The sequence below is a fragment of the Ostrea edulis genome, chromosome 3 (genome assembly GCF_947568905.1).
Source record: "Ostrea edulis chromosome 3, xbOstEdul1.1, whole genome shotgun sequence".
In the NCBI taxonomy this organism is placed as follows: domain Eukaryota; kingdom Metazoa; phylum Mollusca; class Bivalvia; order Ostreida; family Ostreidae; genus Ostrea; species Ostrea edulis.
Window position 1 is genome coordinate 77275421 of NC_079166.1, and position 27749 is coordinate 77303169.

Sequence of the window (27749 nt, forward strand, 5' to 3'; positions counted from 1 at the left end):
CTCACTGAATAATATATAAATAAATATCGATTAATTACACGCTCCTCACTCTGTGTCAGATTATTTAGAAGTTCATTAGATTGTTCGAAAATGTGTTGAGGAATACATATATATAACAAAGGAGAATTCCCAAGGCATAACCAGGCATACTGCTGCTTCATTTACAAAAGCTCAAGTCAAACATAGGGTATCCAATTTCAAATGTGAAAAGAAAGTGCAAAGGAATTCTAGAATATCACGAACTTGTATATTTTATATCATGTTCAGAAATTGCTATACCCCACCCTTCTTTATATAACTCAATATAAATTAAGTCTTCCAACTATATTGGTCATAACAGAGAACTCATGGTCAAAATTCTGAATTTCACGCAGTGAAATTCATTCATTTTACTTATACAAACTTACATCTAGTATTCGAATCCGATGTCTTCACTTTTTAAAAAAGAAAAGTTGTTTGTAGCGAGTAGCAGCAGCTAGTATATACGTACATGTATGGCATAACTACCCCCCACCCCCCACCCCTTTAAATCACCTAGTTGAATATTTTAAAGTTACATGCACATCTATATGTTGTTACTGAACTTTGCGTTTTAAAATGACTCACATGAATACCAGATCATACGGTTATAGGGGTATACCATGAAGTACATCCGTATGCTACTAATGGTGCGAAGACGTAATTTTGTTTAAAAGTTTATGATCCGCCCCTGTACATATATAGTAACTTAAAACTGCAAGTAGAGAACCACTGTGTTGTAACATTGCCAACACCTGTAATGTTCTCTTTCTCATATGATCCCTCATACGTCATTATTGGGTATTTTTTTCACTTTTGTAAGTGTTTAGAAAGCAGTATTACGTGTTAACTTTAAGATATACAGAATAAGAGTGATCTCCCAGTAGTGACATCTTACATGTGATGTGTAGAGACAGAGGATACAATGTACATTAGATATAGCGATGTGAGATACTGAATAACAGGACTGAGACAGACATATGATATATAACGTCAGTCAAGAAACTCTAACTTCAATGTTTAATTTGGCCGATATTCAAATGAAAGTGTGAATCCTCAGTTATGTTAATGAATCGAGTTAATTAGAAGAAATTATAGCATGTAACATGATTTAAGAATGTCGATATACATGTACTAATCAACGTTAAGAGAATATCAAGAGATTGTTCTCCATTTGAATTAACAACAAGATGAGAATATCAACTTACATGTCTGTGACACTTTATCACAGATACTCGTGTCCTCCATGGTGACGTGGGTCAGTATGTTCATCTGTAGACGGCGTATGAGTACGGAATCATAGAACGAGGCGTCAATAATGACACATTTCTCTCCAGACTTCCTGGTGTATCTCTGTGATCTCAGATACCTCACTGCTGTAGTATAACTGAATAAATGATACACGGGGATCAGTGTATCAAGATGATCTAAATAATTACGTTCTATATCACGTCCTATAACACGGTACATGGTCTCGTCCTTGGCGTCCTCAGTGATGTCTACTCCGTCCTGATCCCAAAGAAATCCACGTGACTTCAGTCCGTCCAGAATCCGCTCTGCCTCCTCACTTGTTACATGATTCTTACCACACATCTTCGCTCGTATATGATTAAGAATGTCCCGCCCGTCTGTATCAGTAAAGTTGGGGGTACCGGAGTTAAAATACAGACAAATAAATAACACGGCCAACTCGTCATCAGACAGGAAGGAGAACTGGTCTGAAAGAAAATGTTATTCATAAAATGAATTTGAAGTAAATAGTGTGATACTTATAAATCCGATTCACTGTAGATTAAGTGTATGATTGATAGGTATACGTATGTACTGCACATCCTTGTCTATTTCATAGTTTTCATTTCAGATTTCATGCGTACTGTGCATGTAAACATAGGTTGGCTTTAACTGGAATATTCCCGGGGAGGAAGAGAGTTTCAACAATACTTTTAATTGGGAAAAAATACATATCAAACAATGAGTACATCACAAACAACAACTTGTAAAGAGTCTGAAGTTCATGAATACTACAAACACTGTCACAGTGTATATATAACTGATATAAACATTGGACATTTTATTTACTATGAGGATCCAATGTTAAAATTATCAGATTCAGGAAACAAAAATGAGAAATTAATGAAATTAAAGGGATAGAAGTCATCGCGAAAACAATTTGTCATTTGTTCACCAACATAATCTTTTGAAATCTTCTTTATGGAATTTTTCAAATGTAATAGTTTTGAATTGAAACCTACGAACACGGGGGAAAGTGCGGGGGGGGGGGGGGTAGAGTTCCATGGTCATTTTATGTACTTTTGTATGAATAAAAAACAAAGTAGGCCACACTCTTCAAATCAAAGTACTTAAAGTACTCGTGGGAGTTGAACATTGTGGAAATTCAGTTAGAAAAGATAGCACTGGAAGGGTAGGGGGATAAATGACTGAATGTTATCATGATTTTAGATACAAATCAACTGTTGTTGTTTTTCAAAGCGTTACAACAGCAAACATGGATAATGGAAGGCCCATGGGCCACAACGCTCCTCGTGGGCCACAACGCTCCTCGAGTAACTGAAGTCGTGTTGTTGTTTTCTATGATTTCACCCCTTTATATTCTCATGAAAAATGTGACCACATATTATGGCCCAAACTTTCAAATCAATATGGTTATCAATGCCTTGCAGTTATGAAGAAGTTTTTCCCCTGTATATATACATTCAAGTTTAATCCTAGTTATAGCTAATTCTAAGGATTCATTACTTGAAAAGCTAGTCCAATATGCTAAACTGTCACCTGAGTATACTACAGTCCTGTACAGGATCAATGGAATGGTAAATAATTGTATAATAACTCAAAATAAATGAAATGCAAAAAAAATAAAAATTGTCGGGCATCGGAAATGCACAAGCCAAGTTGCGCAAGGAATGGGCATAGAGGGAACCGGCAGAAATGTTTTCAGGAATTATCAAGCAGGGAGCAAAATTTTGCGTACATAAATTTCAGCCGACTTAAATCCTGTGTGACCTTGACCTTTAACCTTGACCAAAATCAATAGGCTTCTTTGTCTCATCAAGGGCGATAGTCCATCTAAGTTTAATTGAGATCCTATAATTTGTTAAAAAATTATAGTGAAGAAAACAAAATTTTCTCCAAATTTCAGTCTATTTATAGCCACTGTGACTTTGACCTTGTGACCCCGGAATCGATAGGCTTCTTGTCTTACTTAATCGATCTAAGTTTGATTGAGATCCTATAATTCGTTCAAGAGCTATGGTGCGGAAAACAAAATTTTCTCCAAATTTCAGTCTATTTATAGCCAGTGACCTTGACCTTTGACCTAGTGACCCCAGAATCGATAGGCTTCCTCATCTTACTGAGGGTGACAATCCATATAAGTTTGAATGAGATCCTATAATTTGCTCAAGAGCTATGGTGCGGAAATGAAATGTTGATGCGTGCCCGCCTGCCCGCCCAAAGGCACTTCATCAGATCATAATCCGAGTTCGACTTCATCGCAACTCCGCTAAAAATGAAACACTAGTCAAATAATGTTATTTGTTGCCAAGGTATTTGGGATATTATACTGTGGCTCAAACAGGGGGTGAATGAACCTGACAGTATGGAAAGCATATAGTGGAATCAGACTTGTGATGCTGGAAATCTATAGTGATTAATAAACTATACATGTACAAGATCCATAACTATTTTTTTTCCTTCAGTTTGTGAGGGAGAATCCTCATGTCTCTTTCATCTGTAGACAAATAAACAATGTGTTTTGACCAGAGCAATTTCCAGTCCTTTTTGCAGCATAAATTCAACATTGTGGCAACTGGGTTAAACTTTGATAGTGAAGTAATACATGGCAGCACCTTATCCCATGCTCTTAAAATTTCTGTTTGACACATACTCATGACATCCACTCAAACATTACAGAGTGCAGCAAAATCCCATTGTAATAGGGGATTCAAAATGGATAACTGGTACAAAGTATGGTACATACTATTCAAAAAGGATAATGAATTTGACATATTGATGTCTTGGAAAAGGAAATTCTGACATCAGGGCTCTAAGCGTTTTCAAACATTGTCATTTGATAAAAGTGTTCTACATTTTTAAAAATAGAGATTAATATGTCTTTACATACATAGGTGAGAAAGTTTCCATTATTCCTAGCCGAGACATACCATGTATGCGCAAAAAATTCATAAACAAATATCACACTACTCACGTAGAAAATGTGGACCTTACCGTCATCAAGCGCAGCGAAACACGCCATTTCGAGATTATAGTCGACGAAAGCTCGTTAACAGTAATGAATAAGGTACACTCATTTTGTATCTATTTTGTGACTTTCTTTATTAAAATGAACAGTTCTCTAATGTGTAACGTGCAATTCCTACGTAATTCAATAACTTGAAGCATGAAGCAGTTTCACTTTGCCACCGGATATAAGAAATTTTATTTCGTATTCCGATCCCAATCGAAAGTTGTTGACTGGGAATGACGTGTTTTAATTCAATCTACATGTAACATGTAAGCATTTTTTATATCACATTAAAAAAAAAACAACAAATATATACACATACACAATGTTGTAGAGTTATTTCTTGTAAATTTTCTGAGGTTTCGCACCATATTCGATATTTCGCGCCACGGTGTCAATAGGGCTTGTGTGCAGTTGTCGTTCGTTTCCCTATCAATGTTTATAGGTGACGCTGCGCTACAAACGACAATTTTCAACCTTATCTTTTATTTTTCTATGTCTATCAGTATCAATTTGATCGAAATCTTGTATTCAAATTGATTTGAATACAATATCATTGCATTTATTTACATATCAATTATCAAAATTAGATTAATTCAGAAAAGTTACATGGATTATTTAATGGCGGATGTTTATAAAAGTTTATGTTGATTTACCTAGGAGTAAATCAGCTGACACAGAACCCCCGCTGACGACCACTATACAAATCAATACAAATTACTGCGCAGAAAAGTGCGTGATGACCCAGGGAGATTGAACATAGTTCAACTCCCAATAAAAAAGATCATATTACATCAAATTCATTCAACGCCTATGTGGGTATTTTACTGAGATTTTACGGTTTAGATTATCGTTGAAATCTGGGAAAATATATTTTTCTTATAATCTTCTGTTTAAAAGTAAACAATCCAATAGCAGAAATGAGCAAACCAAAACCATTAACATGGATACACTCACATGATCAAGTTTGATCCCACATTTGTTTTCAAAATTAAACATTTCACTTTTTATTCATTTCATCATCCAGGGAAAATGTTTAGAGTCAATCCTGCACTGGTGATATCTTATGATGTACATAGGGATGTGGGGATGTGAAGATAGCAAGATTGTAATGTACCCCGCCCCCACAAAGAAGGGGAGACAACAATCACAGTCTAATACATGTACAGAAAAGTAATCATTTTAGTGGTTGTTAATTCACATCCCATCGGGAACTTATTTACTCATATTGAGACGCCACAAGCTGTAGGCGAAGTGTCACAAATTTAGACCTATGCTTAGCGCTCAGGGCCGTAGCAGTGGAGGTACTTTAACGTGCCAACGTACGCCAGTTTCAAGTGACAGGAGACCTCCGTTTTAATATTAAGGACGTACTCTACATCGTCATAATGGCTGACTTCCATTAACCCTTTCTCTACCGGCACATTTTAGAGGTTTTTAGAGACTAAATGACAGTATTTTAAAATCGATTTAAATCTGCATGGATCACGATTTGGGGTAGGCATATGACATGTAATTTTGTTAGGAATTGGACAGGGAACAATTTCTTATAAAATTTGTCAATGTATCCCATGACCTCATATAGGTCTACGAGGTCAAAGGTCATATAAGTGCACATTTTTGCAATCTTTTTTCTCTGAAATATATATATTACGACCCCTCTCACTAGATTAGAGTCAAAAATAGGAAATTCTAAATGTATGAGCTAATGTGCCTTTTAATATACTATAAAAAGAACAAAATCAAACTAATCAATTTTATTGACAAACAAATATTTTTGGTTGCTAAGTAACAACACTCATAGTACAATTTTGACCATAATTTGCCTTTCTGCATCCATTCGACACAATTTAAACGTAATTACAATCCATGATGATTAGTAAATGTCACATTATTTTAAAAATATAATCTTTAAATAGATCTTAATCATTTTAAAAGGTTTTTAACAAAAAATGTAATGAAGAGAATTAAGGTCAAAGATCATCAAATGGAAACTTCGTACTTTATATACTTGTCCATCATTTTCTAATAATATGACGTTTTGCCATTATGTTCCATTAAATAGAATAAGTATTGCAACATTAAAACAAAGATCTTTCAATTATTGTTAATCTAAAATAATCTATTTTTTATTCAGTTATATTTGGTTGCTAAGCAACAACACCTTATCAAATGTTATCAAAAAGTACTAACCATTTTTCCTCTCCAAGTTCAACATAAGCGAATGTTCAAGTACTTACTTTCAATCACTAGATTTAAATGTACTTGCATCATATTTAACAAAAATGTTCTTATATTCAACCTCTTGAAACCTATTTCTAGACATAATTCTTGATAACGAGTTGTTCCGACAGGGGCATGCGTTGACCAATATCTGTCTATCGACTGGAACTTCACAGCAGGCGTGTATAAGATAATGCACAAAAATCTGGAAAAAAAAGTATTTCTTAATACTTAATCCTAAATACTAATGTATTGTCAAAGCTTTTGAATACTCAAATTGGCTCTGTAAATGTTTTCGATAATCAAGGCCCTCTGAAAAGTATGCATTTAATTACTTATGAAATTTTATCAGAGGTAATTGTAGTACACATTTAATAAATGAGTTACATTCACAGCCAGATTAATTTTGGTAAAGGTAATCTTTTTACTATGCATTTTATTATTCTTTTGAAACTGGAAATCACTGCCACAATATCGGTTTTTAAAACTAGTAATACCTGTACAGTTCCTCTTCAGTGAGAGGCTGAAAACTTCCTTGGGAAGTATATGGCAACCCTTCCCCCTAGATATGACCATCTCAGCATAATGGTTGGTGGCAACACAGATGGAGAAAACCAAATCTTCTGTCAAAGACAGCTTCATAAAATCTGCAGTTCTCCGAATAATAGGGTCCCATATCTGAAAGAAAATTGCAAATAAAATCAGTATTGGCCACCATACCTTAAAACGTGTCATACCTTATAATTAGAAACTAATTAGAAATTGTTTTGTCTCATTTTGTATGTATACGATCCCTAGTTATGCAGCAAAAAAAAAAAAAAAAAAAACCCCACCAAAAAAGGAACAGTAAAATGGTACACACATATCAGTGTACCATAATGCCATGATTCCAATTGTGAATGTATTATCTGGATTTATTTGAATGTTAATCAAATTTACACTGATTTAACCCTATATTCAACCTCAAAGAGTCATACCAACTGAAAGGCAGGTTGTCACCCCGAATGAAATGCCACAGTTCTGGGATCAGGTGTTCCTGTGTCCTCCACATCAGCATCCTTCCAATGCATGTCTGGATTTGTCAGTAGACTGTCGCTAGCGGATGATACCTGGGAACTTCCCACTAAATATTGCGATGTCAATACCCTTTTTAAAGAAGAAAAGAAATCACAATTAAGAATTGTTGGTTTATGTTTAAAAAGCAAAATCTAAGTTTCACGGTAGCATGGAACAGTTTCGCACTTAAATTTATTTACTCAAATTTATTTAAAGATATGGTAAGGGATTGCATACATGTGTTAGAAATGAATCGAATATTTTATTATACATTGCGAGAGTAGCAGAGTGGGTAATGAAAAAAAAATGTATTATGTAGGTATCTGCATTATGCCTAGTATATATTATACACGAGGGCAAATACTGAAGAAATTCAGGTTAAAACCTACAGGGTCCAGCGAAAATACTGAAACTCTGAGGGAAAGTGAATGACCCCAGATATAAAAGTTGAATTGAATTGCTTCTTAATGGTACCCAGTGTCTAAATCCCCTTGTATGGTACTCTGATGGGCTGTGGATTTAGTCGAAATTAGAGAAAATCTAGGCAAGAAGGGGATTGATTGATTGATGTTTTCTGCCAAACTCAACAATTTTTCAGTTATCTGGTGGCACCCAGTTTTTTTTTATTGGTGGAAGAGAGAACCCAGATACCTGGGGAGAGACCACCGATCTTTCGAAAGTAAACTGGGAAAACTTTCTCACTTACCGGCGCGAATGGGATTCGAACTCGCGCCGACAGAGATGAGAGGCCGTGTGATTTTGAGCGCAATGCTCTAACCACTCGGCCACGGAGGAGACCGGCAAGAACACAGGGGCTCGGTTGTCAGATATTGAAGTTCTGTATTATTTGTTCCCGAATAATAAATTGAAGTTTTGCATGATTTGTGTCCGAATAATAAATTATATAAATAAAATCCACCACCAAAATCCGCTTTTTTAGAGGTTTTCAAAAAGGTGTATCATGTGTACATTAAAGTACTTGGCGCACTGATTTGACTGCGGATAACTCCGTTTACCTGATCATGATATGGGGCTCACGGCGGGTGTGACCGGTCAACAGGGGATGCTTACTCCTCCTAGGCACCTGATCCCACCTCTGGTGTGTCCAGGGGTCCGTGTTTGCCCAACTATCTATTTTGTATTGCTTGTAGGAGTTATGAGATTGATCACTGTTCGTTATCTTCACCTTGCATTTATATAATTTATTATTCGGACACAAATCATGCAAAACTTCAATTTATTATTCAGGAACAAATAATACAAAACTTCAATATCTGATAACCGAGCCCCTGTGGGCAAGAAGGGAAGACATGTCCATCAGCTCATAGCATACAAGTACCAGCATGTATGGATCACATTTAATTTATGGTCATAAGCTACTAAGTGTATATAAAATACATGCATTTGGATAAAAGAGAAATCAATATGATTTTTCATTAGCCTGTCATAATCAGACTTTGATTGATGTTAACCCACCCCCATTTTGGCCCAAACACACATTTTGTTTTTATTTCTGTTACAGAATAAAGAAAATAATTCAAATTATGATAATAAATTCTATCATAAGTGTGTTTTCCTAACAGATTGTGTTTTCTTTTCATAGAAAGATAATTTCTTTTATAAACATGGAAAAAACTTGGAAAATAGCCTTCTCACCAGCGGTCGTGAATGCCCAGTCTGATTAAAACCACCCCATCCCATTATACACTAAATACACCCCCTTCTTACACTCGCGCGTCACGTAAGGAGATAATTCTGGGGAAAAGGGGGGGAGGGGTGTTAATCAAACTGCCGGACCCGGACAGGGTGTTATTCACTTGTTTTAGATATCATAAAATATAAATATTTGCTTTCATGAAACGACAAACCATGGCATCAAATTGTGGTTAATTAATCGTGAATTTTTCATAACATGACAAAACCACATTTTTGTTTTCTTTTTAGTCGGCCTATGTGGCTACATCAACTTACATGTACGTATTTATACTGAATGCATGATCGTTTGGGTCATCCTGCAACAGGCGATCCAGGGCATCTTCTTCTGACATCAGGTCGTTTTAAAGATGTAAAATACAAGCGTTGGTTGTGGCAGTCACGGTGAAGCTGTGTTGTTTTCGTTGAAACGGAAACACGTGTGTTCTCCGTGCACACTTTCAGAAAAGCCCGCGAGGCCCGCGATCCGGATCACGGAAAAATAAAAGTATACAGGCTATATATAGGCGAACTTCTTTTTTGTTTTCTTTCTTTGGCAGAGAAAAAAATTATTACTATTCCGAACAAATATAACGTTTATATCTGAATTCGAAGTACTTTATTTATCTTTTTTTAAATTCAATCTGCCGATGTAATATTCTCAATAGGTGTTTTATGAAGTTACATGTAGGTTGTGTAACTGTTATAAACCAATATTGGTTTTATGCTTTAAAAAAAAAAAGCAGAGATACCTGGCTGATTATTTCATACATGTATGTATGTTGTTTTAGTGTATCAACAGGTACTGAATTTACTAAAAGAGGACAATACAAATAGTTTTCACCACTTTATTGTGCGACGCGCGTCGATTGCTTTTAGCGACGTCGATTTGTCGCTAATTTTTAAGAAAACCGCGCAGCATGTCCCAATTTCATTTTATCGTAATATAAAAACTACCGAGAATTATAATATGAATAAGGGTCCATCAAAAAGAACATTTCCTCTACTTCTACAGGATGTATTTACTTTTCCCTATTTCCATATATAAATATAGATAAAACGCCGATCTGTTTAAACATTGCGAAATAAAATCGTAAAACAACGTATATGTGCAAAAAATTGCTATTTTCTTATAACTTTGCCAGCCATTAAAAATAATTTTTATATGTACTGAAAGCAGGGAATATATGCTTCTCAAATATATAAAAAATATTGCAGTCATAGGGAAAATAAAAAAAAATCATAGCGAGGGGGGAAATGGCCTTGCGACAAAGCGTTGCGTCATATTTAGACGAAGTCATCCTTCATTTTAAATGCTTTTTTTAATTTAATGGCTTTATTTATTCAATTGATTTTTGCATAGTTAAAAAATATAGAAAATTTCCAAAAATATGATATATAAAACATATATATTACGTCCGTAGTTTCAAAAATTTATAGACACTCCTTTTGCGTAGCCCTGTTTTTACGCGCTATCGGTCATATTGACCGATACAGTAGAGAAAGGGTTAAAACATGAAGGAAAAAATCAATATCAGCAATATTTGACTTTTGCTTTTCAATTAAGATACCTAGCCGATTAGCTCAGTAGGTTAGCATACCGACTACTAAACTGTAGGTCACAGGTTCAAGTCCAGCAGAGGTTTTATTTTATTTTTTCAGATTACCTTCTACTAAAACTGTATTTTTTGACAAAATTAAGTAAATTTGAAAAATTTCAACTTCAAAATATTGTTGTATATATTTTCCACTTTTCATCTACATCAAATTTCTCTGGTGTAGCATACCTCCTTAAAGGTCTTACTCTCGCTTCTAAATGCTGAGCGGTTTATGATGGAGCACTATTACTATGTTTACCTTTTAGGTTTGACGAAGTCATAGCACGAGCGGGGCTGGAACTCAAGACATTACTTATCAGTTTAAATCTACCTACTGATACTTGTATGTAGACTGACAGAAAGATAGAGATATAAATATAAATAGATAAATATACATGTACTAGGGAGGATCCAGGAATTGCTGTTACAGGGGTTGTCACTTTATGAAGCAAGGGGTCTGGGCGCAGCCTTAAAGGCTCCAGTGGCTCCAGAGTGAAGCCCCCGAAAGCTCCTGGATTCAACAGATTTTATAGAGCTTGAAACGTGTCCCTATTTAGTCATTTGTAACATTTTCTATCATTTTTTTATAATGTGAAATTAATAAAATGACGCAAACATTAAGGGTTTTTGGAAAAAAATAAGTTCTCCCAATAAAGTAATTCAAGAAATCAAGAGATTTTGTGATTTATTTCTCCGGGAGTGGAAAAAAAAATATTGCTTCTGGTATCGTTTAGTACATTTTTTTTAAACAACACACCACGATTTGACTTTGATTTGAAATTTCAGGGCTGCGCTCCCCTCCCCTAATTCCGCCACTGATGTATACTGAACAATTTTAAAAATGCCATAGCCATACATACATGTAGAGCCCAGGGCATCGTTGACATTTTTGGTACAGGTTTCGGTACTTTATCAATTGGAAATTTTACGTCAAAAGGCTGCTATTCCGAGAAAATCAATTAGACCAAAAATAATGCGTCCGCGCGTTACAATTATTTTTATAGAAATGTATCGCTTATTTTTTTATCATACGTTATTTCGGTTCGATATTTTACCAGAAGTCGCACGTGGTGAGGTCATAATAGGGGTAGTTTTAATATATAGACAGGGACTTGAAGTATGATGGATCATGCAACCCCCCCCCCCACCCCACCCCCGAACCTTCTACACACCTTTCTAACTTATGGATTGTAAATATACATCAAATATTATCTAAAAATTTAATAAATCAAGAAGAAATATCATCAATGACAACGAGAATTTTAATTGAACGTAGAAGAGATTTCGATAATCTTTAATGTATACTTACAAAACATAAGTACAGAAAGAAAATAAATGTGTTGATCCTGGATCAGAAAAAGATAAGGGGGTCTTATATGTGCAGTTTCGCATGGCATTTGGAGTGTTGATAAACGGGTTAGGGTTGGGTTGGGGGGGTGGGGGGGGGGGGGGGGGGCTTTCACATCATATGAGCCCAGGCAAAAAAAAATATTGAAAAAAGAAAAGAAATATGTACATAACACTTGATAAAGTCTGACGGCTGATTAATATTTAGACACTGGGAAGGGACACTTATTTATTGATAATTCATTCATTTAGTAAATAATTTGTCATCAAAATGGGAAATTCTGTGGGTTGTATCCTAGCTCCTAAAATTGTGAATTCTCATATAGATATAAACACTTTAGGGCAAAATATATATTGATAGCTAAAAGACACTAAGTATCATTAGTTTGTTGTCTTTGAAAAAAACAACTTTGATTGGGGTCGATATTTGCGTAAGCTATTTCCGTAAACCAAAAAACAAAAAAAAAAACAAGCGATAAAGCTAAAAAGTAGAGAAAATTAAGCTCATGTGAGTGTTTATTACCATGGCAAATTCTACCGGAAAACAATGGTCACGATTGCCGCGCGGGCGCGTCCGGCGCCGAATACAACTAGCCAAATAATGCATTGTAGGTAGAAAAACAAATTGCAGTTATATATACATATGTATCATGATTAAAAATACATATGCTACAATTTTGATGCTGGATATCCATACAAGTTAACGGTATTCTGTAAATAAAATAGGGGGTGGCATATAGCATTATGTGTTTATTATGGGACGGCACGAGCCGGCCCATTACATGTTCAATAAGATTTGAGAAGTTGCATGCGTTTCTGCGAGACAGATGTCTGTCACCGCAGAAGTGTTCTAACAAAGCATGACGTCTTTTATTTATGTTTTCAGCAAAGGCGTATATCTTTTAAATTGTATCAATGACTGTGATATGTAACATTTTAAATGTCAAGAAAAGCAATAACAACCTTTCCACACGGGTAAACGCGTTATCGGCTATTCGGTAGAATTCGGACATTCGGTTGAAAGTGGTTTTGGACTGGTAAGTTTATTTTCTTAAAATAATTGTGATTGGAGTTCTTTTAGGGCACGGCAACTAGTTTGCGTTGGACCGTAAGTATTAAAATTCAAGAAAAATGCGCGGATGTATTCTATGGTGTTGATGTAGAAGAATAGAACGTTTACAAAAGTAAAATTTACCAATTTTGTTACACATTTTGGTCACAATTTTTATTGTAAGTAAATGCAACCCGACATTTTCTGCAATTTATCAACCATTACTTACTGTCAACAATATAACATATGGCCAATGTCGCGGCCGGGATTCGAACCACGGACCGTTCACCCCGTATGCGGAAGGCCCGGGGTTCGAATCCCGGCCGCGACACACCTAAGTCGTTAAAACAGGTAGTGACAGTTCCATCGCCAAACGCTCGGCAACAGATGTGAATGTCATGGGTCCTCGGAGATGACCTTAAAAACGGATGACCCGTGTCAAAGTAGGTGTGGCACGCTAAAGAACCCTCACTGCTCAATGGCCGTAAGCGCCGAGCATAGGCCTAATTTTGAAGCCATTCATCGGTCTTGGTGACGTCTCCATATGAGTGAAAAATTCTCGAGTGAGACGTTAAGCAAGATACAATCAATCAATCGTTGAGACAAGTTTTGTCAATCTACAAGCAATAATTTTGATTTTAATTCGTTACCGGAAATTCGGTTGATTACTTTGAATGTTATCAGTAACTCTGGTTATCAGTAATTAGGTTGATGTTACTGTAGAGGAAAGTAAGAATCACACGAATACTCAGCATTAACCATTTAATGAGTTGTATATGAAATAACACAAGGTGGAAAGAATTCTCTTCTAATAAAACGTGAAATTGATTGCCCCTTTCTGCTTTTATAAACAAGTTGTATGATCTTATCATCGGGCTTTGCTTATTTTCTATGTACATTATATTAAAGTTAGATCAAAAATAGCAATCAGATACAAAAATACGTGGAGTCTTGCATATTCTTATCTTATAAGAAAGACATATAATACTCTGCAAACGCGTAGCTACCTATACGCAAGTACGAAACTGCGTACAAATTATTTGAGAAAGAAAGAAAGAAAGAGAGAGAGAGAGAGAGAGAGAGAGAGAGAGAGAGAGAGAGAGAGAGGGAGACTTTGCCATTAAGGTATTTGTGTCTAAAAGTAACTGCATTATATAACCCCGGTTTATGATTTAATCAGCATCATAATGTCCATTCAATCAATTTCCAATCATTAACATCATGCTGAATATCATTTTAATGTACAGTGATCCCCCGTTATATTGCCCCCGTTATAATGCCACCCCCGCATATCGCCAAAAAAGTTCAAAGTCCTGTTTTCCTTGCTATGTTAAACCCCGTTATAGCGCCATCCCCCGCATGCCGCCATCCGCCAACCTATTTACAGGTACGATTGGGTCAATTTCCGTTATAATCACCCTCGCGAATTATCGCCAATCAACGGCAGGAAAATTTCAGTGAGTTGGCTTACGCAATTATCTGCCATTAGTTATCAAGATATCAAAGTTTGCAGCAGATAATAAGTTACGTAAATTATAATCAACTGAGTTCAGATATGCAGTATTGGTTTTGAAATCTAAGTATGGCGGACACACCTAAGTGTAAGCGTCTTGGACATCAAACAAAAACTAGAAATCATTAAATACTCCTACCATTATCAGGCATTTACGACCACAGGAAGCCGGGATTATCCAGGCATTCAAAGCATGATGTAGTAGATAAATGTGTTTGATTTCTTATGACAACTGTACACATACCCCCTTCCCCCGATATAATGCCACCCCCGTTATAATGCCGAAATTGCCGAGGTACAAATGTTGGCGTTATAGCGGGGGATCACTGTACATCATACAGTGTATGGACATGAAGTAGACGGATTAGGATATTCTTCTTTCTTGGCACGCTGGTTTTGACTACGGATACCTCCGCTTACCTTATCAAGATATAGGGCTCACGGCGGGTGTGACAGAGGATGTTTACTCGTCATAGACACCTGTTCTCATCCATGGTGTATTAAGGGGTCAATGTTTGCTCAACTCTCTAATTCTTATTGCTTATAGGAGTTATGAGATTGATCACTGTTCGTTATCTTCACCTTTCATCAGTGACATTTACCATACATGTTTATACCATTCTGTCGAAAACAAAGAGGGGGAAATCATAAAACGAATGTTAAATCAGTCCACGTACACACGATGCGTTGGTACACTAAAACACTTTAGAAAATAATTTTGTAAACTCTTTTGGGTTTCGGAATTGACAAGAAACCCTGTTTCTATGCACACAAAAATAGGTGATTTCATTGGTACACTTCGTTTTCTCTCTGGTTACGAGACTGCTCTGCTTATGGCGACAAACATAATCAGGCTTCAATTGCAATGTTATTCAATTAGTGTGAATATTTGAATTCATGTACGTACAGGTATATGTGGTGTGAAATTTCAAGGATGCAATGAAAGTGAAAAACGTGTCTAAAGAGACAAATATCAAACAACCGGACAAGAACCAGCCTTATAGGATCATAGCAAATGACCAGTGAATAAATGTGCCAAGTGCGTGGCAAAAAACCTTTTCTGCATACTTATCGGAGTAAATCGCATTGGCACTAAATTGTATGTAATGCATGGTCGGAAAACATTTCCTCATTTGATAGAGAATGACTGTGCTATCAAGTTAGGGTTTGATCACGGTGGACAAAGGGAATGTATGTTTATCCCTGTCCATCCATCTCGATTGAGTTTTGAGTTTTGAGTTCGTGCGTTCTGGTACATGTGTCAGACACTATAAATTGTATGTAGAAATTAGTATTGTTACATTTCATTTACATGTGGATTGTTATTTGGTAGGTGGTACATCAAGGTTTAGTTCTTAGTAGGTTCTTGTAACATATACATGTATTTTCGCTTGGGTGTCTCTGATAAGTTTAATGACTTATTGTCTGCATTTAATAACATCACTGGGATAGTTATCAGTACTATGTTATACTATTATTCGAAATGACATGTCGAGAAGCTATAGTAGTAGCACGTGAAATCATCCATGGAATCTGAAAGAAAAATATGAATTCGGATTCAATGAGGACTTAGATTGTTTTAAAAGTTTTTAAAAAAAATCATACTGTTAGGGGAAAAGGTTTTTTTTAAAAGCTCCATCATTTCATAACTTGACACCAGTCCAAGCTCTCTAGTATAAAATGTTTCATACATTGCATGTACTACGCTACTATTTTGTCTGACAGTTAATCATACATATACAAAATGCCCGTGGGGATTCGGGTCAGAGTAGGTCCTGATTATCCCCTGCTTGTCGTAAGATGGGACTAAATGGGGCGGTCCTTCGGATGAGACCGCTTAAGCCGAGGTCCCGTGTCACAGCAGGTGTGGCACGATAAAGATCCCTCCTTGCTCAAATACCGTAAGTGCCTATGATAGGCCTAAATTTTGCAGCCCTTCATCTGCAATGGTGACGTCTCCATATAAGGGAAACATTCCCGAGAGGGGCATTAAACAATATATTATCAATCGATTTGTCACCAGAAAAAACTTTTAATTTCTATTAGATCCACCAACTCAGTACCCAGCAGATAAGAATGACACAACGCAACTACTATAGTTTTAAGTCTCCATTACTTTGTTCCGAACACTTAACAACACCAGTTTCACGAATTTTTTATTACTAAAACACCAATTTGGTGTCTAGTTAATGCTGTATAGGATTATTTAAGTCTAAAAATGCTAATCAATACCCCCTCTTGAATAAATACAATTCTTTACAGCTCTAGTATTACATTTTTGATAGATTTTTACAAAATGCATAGTGGATTTTCTATTCTCAGTGCTGCTAATCTTTTAAATGGGAATTGATTGATGTGCGCTTTTAGCTGCTAAAAGGATGATCATATACCTATTTAGTATTACTATTACCGCGGCATAGAATGTGTCTTTATCAATAAAAAAACGTATGAAGTTACCCTGTGTTTCCCAAACATACGCCATTGAAGCGAATGTCCGATAACAACCGAATAGCCGATAACGCGTTTACCCGTGTGTTTTCGCATAGCGATGCCTTCTATAAAGAAGACGGTAGAAAATCACAAGATTGTTTGACAAGCGACATCGCGCCATCTAGCACGGGAAAAAACGTGGCCTGCACAGTCATACATGTAACATGTCAAGCTGCAACATCGTTAACCACGGTTCTAAGCCCAGAAGTACCTACCCGACCTCAAACCGTGCCGACATGATCAGCAAACCCTCGATTTTCATGAATGTTTATAAAGTGATGCAATAATTTCACAAGTACAATAACAAATTTCCGATACTTTAATGTCTGTGCCCACAACAAACAAGAGGCCCACAGGTATTATCAGTCACCTGAGTACTAGTGAAAAAGTATCACTACTCCAAAGGGCTATGAAATCTAGAAAAAAAAATTGTCCTGTTCTGAATGTATAAGGTAAATTCTAATGTTCAGCAAGAGTATAAAACAAGATGTGTAGAATTACAATTTTTGTACATCCTTTTTCTGCTATTCTTAAGTATGCATTTAGATTTCATACAGTATCAGCAAACTTACAGATAAATACTGTATACTAAGGTTGGTCCCACCCTGGGGTCAGAATCCCTAACCCGGGGATCTTCAAATGTACAATCTTGGTAAAGGACTACCTGCTCTTTCTATATATATCCATTTACTTTCAATTTAGTATCAACAACACTAAAGAAGATGTTATCTAAGTATTATACACATGAACACTATATAGTGAGATTGGCTCCGCCCTGAGGTCAAAACTCCTACAACGAGGATCATGAAATTTACATTTTTGTGGAGGCTACATGTATATCACTAAGCATTTCGTTTTTCTTACACATGTGTGGTTGTAAAGATTTATGAAAATTGGTCAATTTTGGGAAGTCTTTGCCCTGCCCCCAAGGGCCCTATTACAATTTAAGCCTCCCCCTTGTCCCACATATGCTTCATATCAAATTGGAAAAAAATTGGAATGATTATTATCAAGAAGAAATTAAAAATGTATATTGTTCACACATTTAATAACTGACCATTTTGGCCACACCCTGATACCAAAACCTTAGGATCATCAAATTTACAATTTTGGTAAAGGACTACCTGTTTTTCTAAATATCCATTTACTTTCCATTTAGTATCAATGACACTAAAGAAGATGTTATTTAAGTGTTTATACATTAAACACTATATATACAATCAATCAATCAATCCTGCTCTACATCACGACGCATTTAGTTTTTCTTACACGTGTGCGGTTGTATAGAAGTGAATTGTTGAAAATTGGTCAATTTTGGGCAGTTTTTGTCCCGCCCCTAAGGCTCCAGGGGTGCAGGAGTCCTGAAATTTGCAATAGATGTCCCCCTTGTCCCAAAGATGCTACATGTCAATATGAAAAGAAATGGGACTGGTAGTTATCGAGAATAAGTTAAAAATGTTCAATGGTTAACACACGACGGACGACTGACGACGACGAACGACAACCAATTGCAATAGGTCACCTGAGTTTACTCAGGTGCCCTAAAAGCCTGCAGTATAGACTAGTAATAACGAACAAAACAGGCCACATATCCCTATTTACAGAAGCAAGTCAAGTTTATATCAAGTACATGTATTTATGAAATGAAATTCGCATTAACAGTAGTGGTTACGCTTGTCAATTATGTGTTCATAAAATTAATCTATTCTGAAACATGATAAGGAAATTCGGGGTAAAGTGGATGTTTTGAAATCTGAAAGAGTAGAGTCGATCGGACAATTATTTAAGGAAAGCGGCGTGTTTACGCATATGATATGGCAAATTTATTACACCGGTGAAGTCAACAAAGAGCGTCCATTAGTTACAACTGTTACAGCTAAAACGTGTAGTTTCTTCTCAATCGGCAATCCTCGGATTATTCCGCTACGAGCACGCCATGACTTGAGAATATTTTCTTTCCATAAAAAATGGAAACTCGCCGATTGGCTGATTAATGAATATAAATATTCATGAAGTCGAGGATAATTTTGATCACACAGCCACGGCACTTGACGTAGTGTAAACGCAGACAATAGGCGTGACTTGCGACGAAGGTCAAACAGCATCTTCGCTAGCCAAGAGTTTACGATTTTTAAACCATTGGCTTGTGAACATTGTCAAACTGGGGCATTGTTATATCGAGTATATTGAAGAGTTCAGGACCAAACATTACAAATGAAAGAGGTGACCTTGTATTTCGATAAAAGAAGAGTTCCGGAAGGTGTATTTAGTGTATTGTGTGAGTCTGTGTGAAAGTGGGGTTTTTCTTTCTAGTTTTAGTTCAATTCAGTTCAATTAATGTATTCATTCACCAAACATGTTGGCATACAAACAGGGTTGCATAGTACTTTGCAATGGTTTTCCTTTGATATATCATCATCTTAATTGTAGATGTTGAAAGGGAAATTTAGAGTGTACTACTTTCGCAATTGAGAATTTCAAATAGTCTTGTAATTCATAGTTCTTTCTAATTTTACTGTAAAATAGCAATTTTCCACGTTTAGAGAATTCAGTATTTTGCAGCAGCATGTTAATATTGACAATATTATAATTTTTCAGGTAATTGTAGAATGTGCTTTTATCAATATCTGATGATGAAAGATTTAGCTTATTTCTTAACTTTAGTATTTGTCCCTGCCAATTTTCCTGTAAACCAGTGGTATAAAGGTTATCATCCTCCAGTTTAGCAGCCATAAGTATTGGATTTTTAATATCGTTTTCATCATCATAGCTTTTTAGTATTTTGTAAAATCTAAGCATAGAGAGGAGAGCTTGAAAGGAGATGGGAAATGTTCCTGGTTCATATTTGATGGCTAAATTTGAAGCTTTTCTGTACACCCAAAATGTCTTTAAATATTAAGTGCTGTATTTTTTCAAAGGGTATTAGGTCACAATTGTTAATGATCATATTAAAATCTAAAATCCAAATTTCAGAACCATGTGAAATGAAATGTTCAATAAGAGCAGAATAAAATTTTAAAATAGTTTTCACAGATAGTTTATGATAAGAAGGGTAAGAAATGTTTACTTGCATAAAAAGCTTTCCGTGCAGAGCCATCCAGCTGTTCAGCTGCGTATTTAAGTTTACCAGTACAACTGAGAATAATTACCAAATATTTTTATTCATTTTGAAGCCTAAGTGGGTTTGTGTTAAAATTCAAATGTTGTGAGTAGAAATCATCAATAAATATATTAAATAGAGTAGGGGAAAGGTGATCTCCTTGCTTAACCCACGAGTAGGCACAAACGGTTCACTATATCTAGATTCGTCTTTGCAGCAATATTTAGTGTTTGAATACTTGTGTTTTATGATATTGTAAAATTTTCCACCTACACGGCCAGCTCGGATACTCGCACACACTCGTAAGGATCCGCGAAAATAGGGGCAAAAAAATCACCCTTGTCCACGGATTTCATTTCCCGCAAATAACCCATAAATAACTTGTAACAATCCGTAAATATCGTAAACTGGTCGCAAAAACACGTAAAATGCTCGTAAAAATCCGTAAAACAATCGTAAACAGTTTTTTTCTAATCTTTGCGGTTAGTTTACGATATGTTACGGGTAGTTTACGAGTTGTTTACGGATTATTACGAATGCTTAAGTGATATTTACGATTTCATTCACGTCGGGTTACAATCACTTTACGGATTGTTCAGAGTCAATACGAGTCATTACATGTATTCTTAAGCCGTGAGTACATAACACGACCAAGGTACGAGTGGGTTTCTGATCCACAACCCCCTCCCCGTCACAAAACGACCCCTCTGACCACCTAACCATGGTGACCGGTCTGTAACATAACGAAACTAGTTCCAGTACGAACGCAAAGCGTTGTCGGAAGCTGCTATGAAATAATAACAATCTTTTTTTTATTAATTGCAAAACATATTTGTAAGTACGTGCTTACAGTGCTATAATGTAGGTACGCCACTGCCTTAACATATACTAGAAATAAAAGAGGCCCAAGTAAACTGCCTTGAGGAACCCCGCATGTAAAATTACATACAGCAAAATTTGCATTGTTTACATTTACAATTTGTTTTCTCCCAGATAAATAGGATTTAACATTCAATTGACTTAACGCCGATGACATTCAATTTTTCACAAAGTATTTTATGATCAACTGATAGGTGCCAGGATAATTTAACTGGCGGCAGCTACTTAATCTGTGTAGCAGCCGCAACTTAATTTAACTGGCGGCCGCCACTTGTTACCTGACGGCCGCCATATAAATAACAGTACCAAACAGACCCAACCTGACAGAAAGCAGTCCCAGAGCTGACCCAGTGCAGTTTCGCAGCAGTCCCAGTAAACAAACCGAAAAACATTCCCAGCGGTCCCAGCAGTCCCAACAGGGGGGGGGGGTTACAATAACTAGTGGGAGGAGCTAAGCCGACAATACGTTAGTCGGAATCGAAGATAAATGACTTACAATATAATTAAAGAGAAAAACAATACATTATACATGGAGGCAGCAAATATTCAAAATACTTGTGTGAAACTTTTTCATCAATTTATACCAAAATGTTAGTTTATGAATAAGAGTGAAAAAGATGCATGCAGAGTTTACAAGTCTGATAACCACAAACACAACGTAAAATCAATTAACGTCCATGTTCTATCAGGTGATATTGTTGTTGTTATTCATTATTTTATTTTTTTTATATTTCATACATGTGAAGTGTGTCTTGGGTTCTGAAAATTATGTAGCATAACTATATTTATTTCTTGACTGCGTTATTGAAATAAATGTGTGTAAAGTCGCCTAAATGATTTATTCACTTATCGTCTATATTAAACTAGCAAAAACTGTTTTCCACTTACGTGTACACGTATTTTTGATTTGTAAATGATTCGTTACATATTATTCAAATTATCCGCCGAAGAATGTAGGGATATATTCTTGTTATTCTATTTCCATCAAGTTCTCTAGTGAAAGTGCGTCAGCAAGCGGTGAAAAAACTACTGAGGTGATTTGTGAATATTCTGAATACACGGTGGACGGGACTTTCCTGTCAATCATAACATCACGTGATTCATTCACGCTTGGCTGAACAAAGCAGTCCCAGAAAGCTGTCCCAGGGACTACTGGGACCGCTAGGACTGCTTTCTAGAGCAGTCCCAGGGCAGTCCCAGAGCAGTCCCGCATTTTGAGAGAGCAGTCCCCAGGACTCCTTTCTGGGACAGCTTGGGTGTCAGGTTGGGTCTGGTTGCAATTGGCGTTCGCTACTTATTATTTGGCAACCGCCAGTTATTTGATCTGGCGGCCGCCACTCAATTTATACATGGTGGCTGCCAATTGCAATTCAATAATTCAATTCATAACGCTCAATGATTATTTTGGAAAGATTTAGAATAGTACGCAAATAAGCAGCAGTGTAGGGATAGTCATCGGAGAAGTTGACAAGCAGAAAAGGAACCTATAACGTCTATATTACCCAAACTTTGTACTCCTAAATTGGAGGGAGGGGGCTCCGTTCATCCTTCCATTTATCAGTTCGTTCATTATTATATTTTTACCATCCACTAGTACCACCAAAGGAGTGGAATGGGGGCCAATCCGCCAATTAATCCTATTTCACCTGTGAAAATAACTTAGTTTCGCATGTGAAAATAACAGAAATTGAACGTTGTCCAAATAATGGAGGGTCATCCCCGTGGTTCTACGTATTTAACAACACAATCGAAAAACAATAATGCAATGCTCTTAATTCTATATATATCACATACATATTACTAAGCATTGGGGAGGGATTGCACCCTTTTCATTTTGAGAGAGAGTTAGAGAAAGAGAGAAGAGTTGAATAACTGGCGACAGCCATATAAATCATTTGAATTGAGTGGCGGCCGCCAGTTAATTTATATTGCGGCCGCCAGTTATATTTACTGGCGGCCGCCATATAATTCACTGGCAGCCGCCATACAAATTAACTGGCGGCCGCCACATAAATTAAATGACAGCCGCGACATAAATTAACTGGCTGCTGCAAGTAAATTTATTTGACGGCCGCCAGATAATAACTGGCGGCCGCCATATAAATTAACTGGCGGCCGCCACATAAATTAATTGACGGCCGCGACATAAATTAACTGCCAGCCGCAAGTTAATTTATTTGACGGCCGCCAGATAATAAGTGGCGACCGTCAGTTAAATTAAGTGGCGGCCGCCACATAACTTAAGTGGCGGCCACGAGTTAAATAGATATTAATTCTATGCCGTGGCACCTATCGGCTTCCGTAATCAACTATATCAAAAATTATCTGAAGGTCAAGAAGAATTATCCGATATTGATTTGATATAATCAGTAAGATGCACTAAACAGCTGTCTGTAGAAAATGAACTTCTGACTAGAATCCTAATTCGAAGTCATATAAAATAATTAATAAGAAAACTTTCGAGTTGATTATATATTGCTTTTTCTAAAATTTTAGACACATTGTTTAAGATGCTTACTGGCCTATAGTTTTCTGCTTTTAATCGATCACTTTCCTTGAAAAGAGGTTTAACTTTAGCAATTTTGAGTTTTTCGGGAGCTGTTTCTTCCGATATAGACTGATTTATCAAAAATGTAATGGAAGCTTAGTGATAGGTGCTGCATCTTTGAGAAATCTGGCTGGTATCCCATATAAGCCTGTACTTTTGGTGACATTAAGTCAACAGAGTTCTTTATAAACACAATTTTCCCCAACATGCTTTAAAATGAAGGAGGTTTTATACTTTCTCTTGTTTTTTATAGAAACTTTTAATGATATGTGATGCTGCTTTGTATAAATCTCTGGGAGAGGGTAGTTTTTCTCCAAGATTTGCTGCAATTGTGAAAAATAAATTAAAGTGATCTGCAATTGTTTGATTCTCAAAGCAGTTTCCACCATTACTGTTCAAAACTGTAGTACCGCTAGTTTTGGAATGTTGTTGGTACCCAAGACTTTTAAAACATGGCCACACATTTCTGGGGTTACGTTTGTTCTCATCTATTTTGTCGTGAAAGTAGTTGGATTTGTTACACTGATTCTGAAGTAGATTTCTAATTTTACAATAGGATTTGTATTCTTTCTGCATTCCAGACTCTCTCTCTCTCTCTCTCTCTCTCTCTCTCTCTCTCTCTCTCTCTCTCTTGCTTTATTCTGATTTCTTTCACCAGCGCAACTTTGTTTAAATTGTTCACGAAAATGTCTTTAAAAGCACACCATGATTCGTTAACATTGTTAGCATGGAAATATTTACTTCATTCGGCTTCTGTTAAAAAGTAATAAAAATGTCTTTGTCATAAGTTTTTGTAGACCTTATTTTGATATTGTCATGCTTTCCTAAAAAAGTTCTGTAAGATTCTCTTGTACAGTAAATACGAGAATGGTCACTAAGACCTATATTGATGACACCAGATTGACATATTTTCTACGCATCATTACATAAGATATGGTCCATTAAATACTTAGATTTATCGGTGATACATGTTGGTTCGTTAACCAATTGAGTTAGTCCAAATAGTTTGATGATATGATGTGTGCATGAAAAAGTTGATTGTTGGTATTGAAGGTGTAAATGTTAAAATCACATTTTAAAGAAGAGATATTTCACACTTCAGTGAGGGATTTCTCCAATCTCTCAGGGGGGCTCCGTGGCCGAGTGGTTAGAGCATCGCGCTCAATATCACACGGCCTCTCACCTCTAGTCAGCGTGGGTTCGAATCCCACTCGCGCCGGTAAGTGAGAAAGTTTCTCAGTTTACTTTCGGGAGGTCGGTTGTGTCTCCCCAGGTACATTGTATCTGGGTTCTCTCTTCCACCAATAAAAACTGGGCACCACCATATAACTGGAAAAAAATGTTGAGTGTTGCGAAAAAACAGCAAAACAATCCTATCCCTCGGGAAAAGTTGACGGAGTTGGAGGTCCATAACACGTTCCAACAATAACTGGTTTTGTCTTTGGCAGCAGGAGTTCTAAGTACAAATCTCATCGCTATCTCTTATTCCTTGAATCTCATCTAGAGTGAATGCAAGATATTCCCTAATGTAGGTACATATGCCACCACCTCGTCGATTACGGTCATTGCGAATGGTTATATAGCCAGTGATGTTAATTTCTGGGTCTGAATGATCATTATTTGTTATTTTCATATGCAAAGAAATACATGTATATAGCGAATGACTGTATCCCTACCTCCACTATTTTTATATCAATATTAGTGAATGAGAAGAATGTAGACTGAAAGTTATAAATAGAGTATGCCCAGTGGTTTTTGAGAAAAAATTTAAATGACTCCACCCTATTTTTGTCAGCATCTCCCCTTTGAAAAGGGCATGGCCCTTCATCTGAACAAAGATGAAAGCCCTTTACCCAAGGATGCCTTTGGCTAAGTTTAGTTATAATTGGCCCAGTGATTCTGGAAAAGAAGTCAAAAATGTTAAAATTTTACAGACTGACAGACAGACGAACATACGACGGAGAGCAGGCGATCAGAAAAATTCACTTGAGCTTTCAGCTCAGGTGAGCTAATGATATATGCAGGTAATATTTTTTTTAATTCGGACAAATACATTAATTCCATCAACATCAATGTTTCAGGAATTGTTTTACAAGCGCTAAAAGCATTTCTTCTTAAAATAATCAGCAACATGATTTTGATGAAGTTCATGCCGAGTTCACCCGGATGTGCATTAAAATGTCCATGTGAATGCTGTTCAGATTTAATTCGCATTAACTTACGTTTAATGCGAATTATTTTTTTAGTGTGAACGAGGCATTAAGTAAATATTTGTATAGGTGTTCGAAAGTGTCAAGAATATTGTAATTGCGACGCTATGACAGCAATATATATGGACAGAGAATGGAAAGAATATTAAGTTATGAAAGGGCGATCACATTTTCACAAGAAAAGGGAGAGAGCACAAACAACAGCTGCAGAACAGAAAAAAGAGGTTGTCATTGTAACTTTATCTTTTCAATGTTGTTTTCAGGGGAATGAAAACCTCTTGTTTATTAGATAGGCTTGTAAAAATATTTTCTAAAGGTGAATACCAGAGAAGAAATAATAAGAGTTGAAAGGTAATGTCTTTTATTGGTATTTCATTTTTTTCTTTTTCAATTTTCTTTACATTTGTTTAACAAAATACTGTCGGAATCGGTGAGAGAGAGGGTGTCAGAAAATGGCAACTTCGATAAAAGGGGTAGTATGCACACGCGCTTGTTTAAATAGTACGCTATTACGATCTTAAAACACGTACATGCGTACACCATGTACAATGTAAGTATACGTATAACTTATGAAGTATATGAAACGATGGAACATAAGGATGACTTCCCGTTATCAATGAATCGGTATTTTTACAGTCTACGCGAAATTGCATGGGGACATTTTTCATGTCTATGAAGCATTGTACAACGCTTCAAGTCTATCTGGTTAAATATATAAGAGGAAAAGTGTTCACATGAATGCATGACAGACAGACTCATAGAAAGTACAAACAGAATATGCCTCTTCCAGGACGAGGGGGATATAAATAAATAAAACGATGATGCAAAATTGATTGATCATATGCCACTACCGCTAAACACTCTGAATATAACGTTTGGTGTATGGCAAACACGGACCCCTGGATACAGCATTGGTGGGTTTATGCGTCTAAGAGAAGTACGCATTCCCTGTTCATCGGTTACACTTGCCGTGGGCTTTATGTCTTAACCAGGTAAACAGAGTAATCCGTAGTCAAAACCAGCATCTAAAGATGGTCTTACAATTATTTTGACACGCGGTAGATAGCATTTAACCCACTGAGAGATTGTATTTGTAATAAAGAGTGCACTCTGTCACATGATATAACAAGAGGCCCATGGGCCTAGAATCGCTCTTCTAATACATTGTAGAACAGGCAAAATTTCTCACTAACCAAGATTCATCAATTAACAAAGTTTGATGATGTTAAGTCAAATAGTACCTGAAAATTTAAATGTAACTGCCAAAAAGTAGGTCATGGTGACCTACATTTGGTCGACACACTGAAGACTCAAGATGCATCAACTGACAAGTTAAATAGTATTCAAATATAGCCGTCAAACACCAAAAGAAGGCCACAGTGACCTACTTTTTGGTCGACATACTCCAAAGACTCAAGATGCATCAACTGACAAAGTTTGATAATTGAAGTCAAATAGTATATTAAATCTTCAGATATAAACGTCAAATTCCAAAAGTAGGTCACAGTGACCTACTTTTTGGTCGACACACACTGAAGACTCAAGACCCATCAACTGACAAAGTTTGATGATTGTAAGTCAAATAGTATCTGAACTATTCAAATAGGGCCGTCAAAATCCAAAAATAGGTCACGGTGACCTACTTGTTAGTCAACACACTCTGACGACTCAACATGCATCAACTGACAAAGTTTGATAATTGTAAGTCAAATGGTATCTGAAATATTAAAATGTAGCCGTCAAATTCCAAAAGTAGGTCACGG

General features: G+C 36.4%; 2 protein-coding genes and 1 long non-coding RNA gene across 6 annotated transcripts in view; all 3 read right to left on the reverse strand.

The window, feature by feature from the left end:
* The window catches only part of LOC125676214 (uncharacterized), a 499894-nt gene that overhangs the window by 392748 nt on the left and 79397 nt on the right, over positions 1-27749 (reverse strand). The window lies entirely within an intron of this gene.
* The window catches only part of LOC130052891 (uncharacterized), a 56804-nt gene that overhangs the window by 7996 nt on the left and 21059 nt on the right, over positions 1-27749 (reverse strand). The gene's annotated exons all lie outside the window — the stretch shown is intronic.
* LOC130052894 (uncharacterized) lies at positions 6022-12128 on the reverse strand. The gene is made up of 3 exons (XR_008801263.1): positions 7480-12128; positions 7000-7180; positions 6022-6707 (listed from the first exon to the last, which is right to left on the reverse strand). It is a non-coding gene; the product is annotated as an uncharacterized LOC130052894 (long non-coding RNA).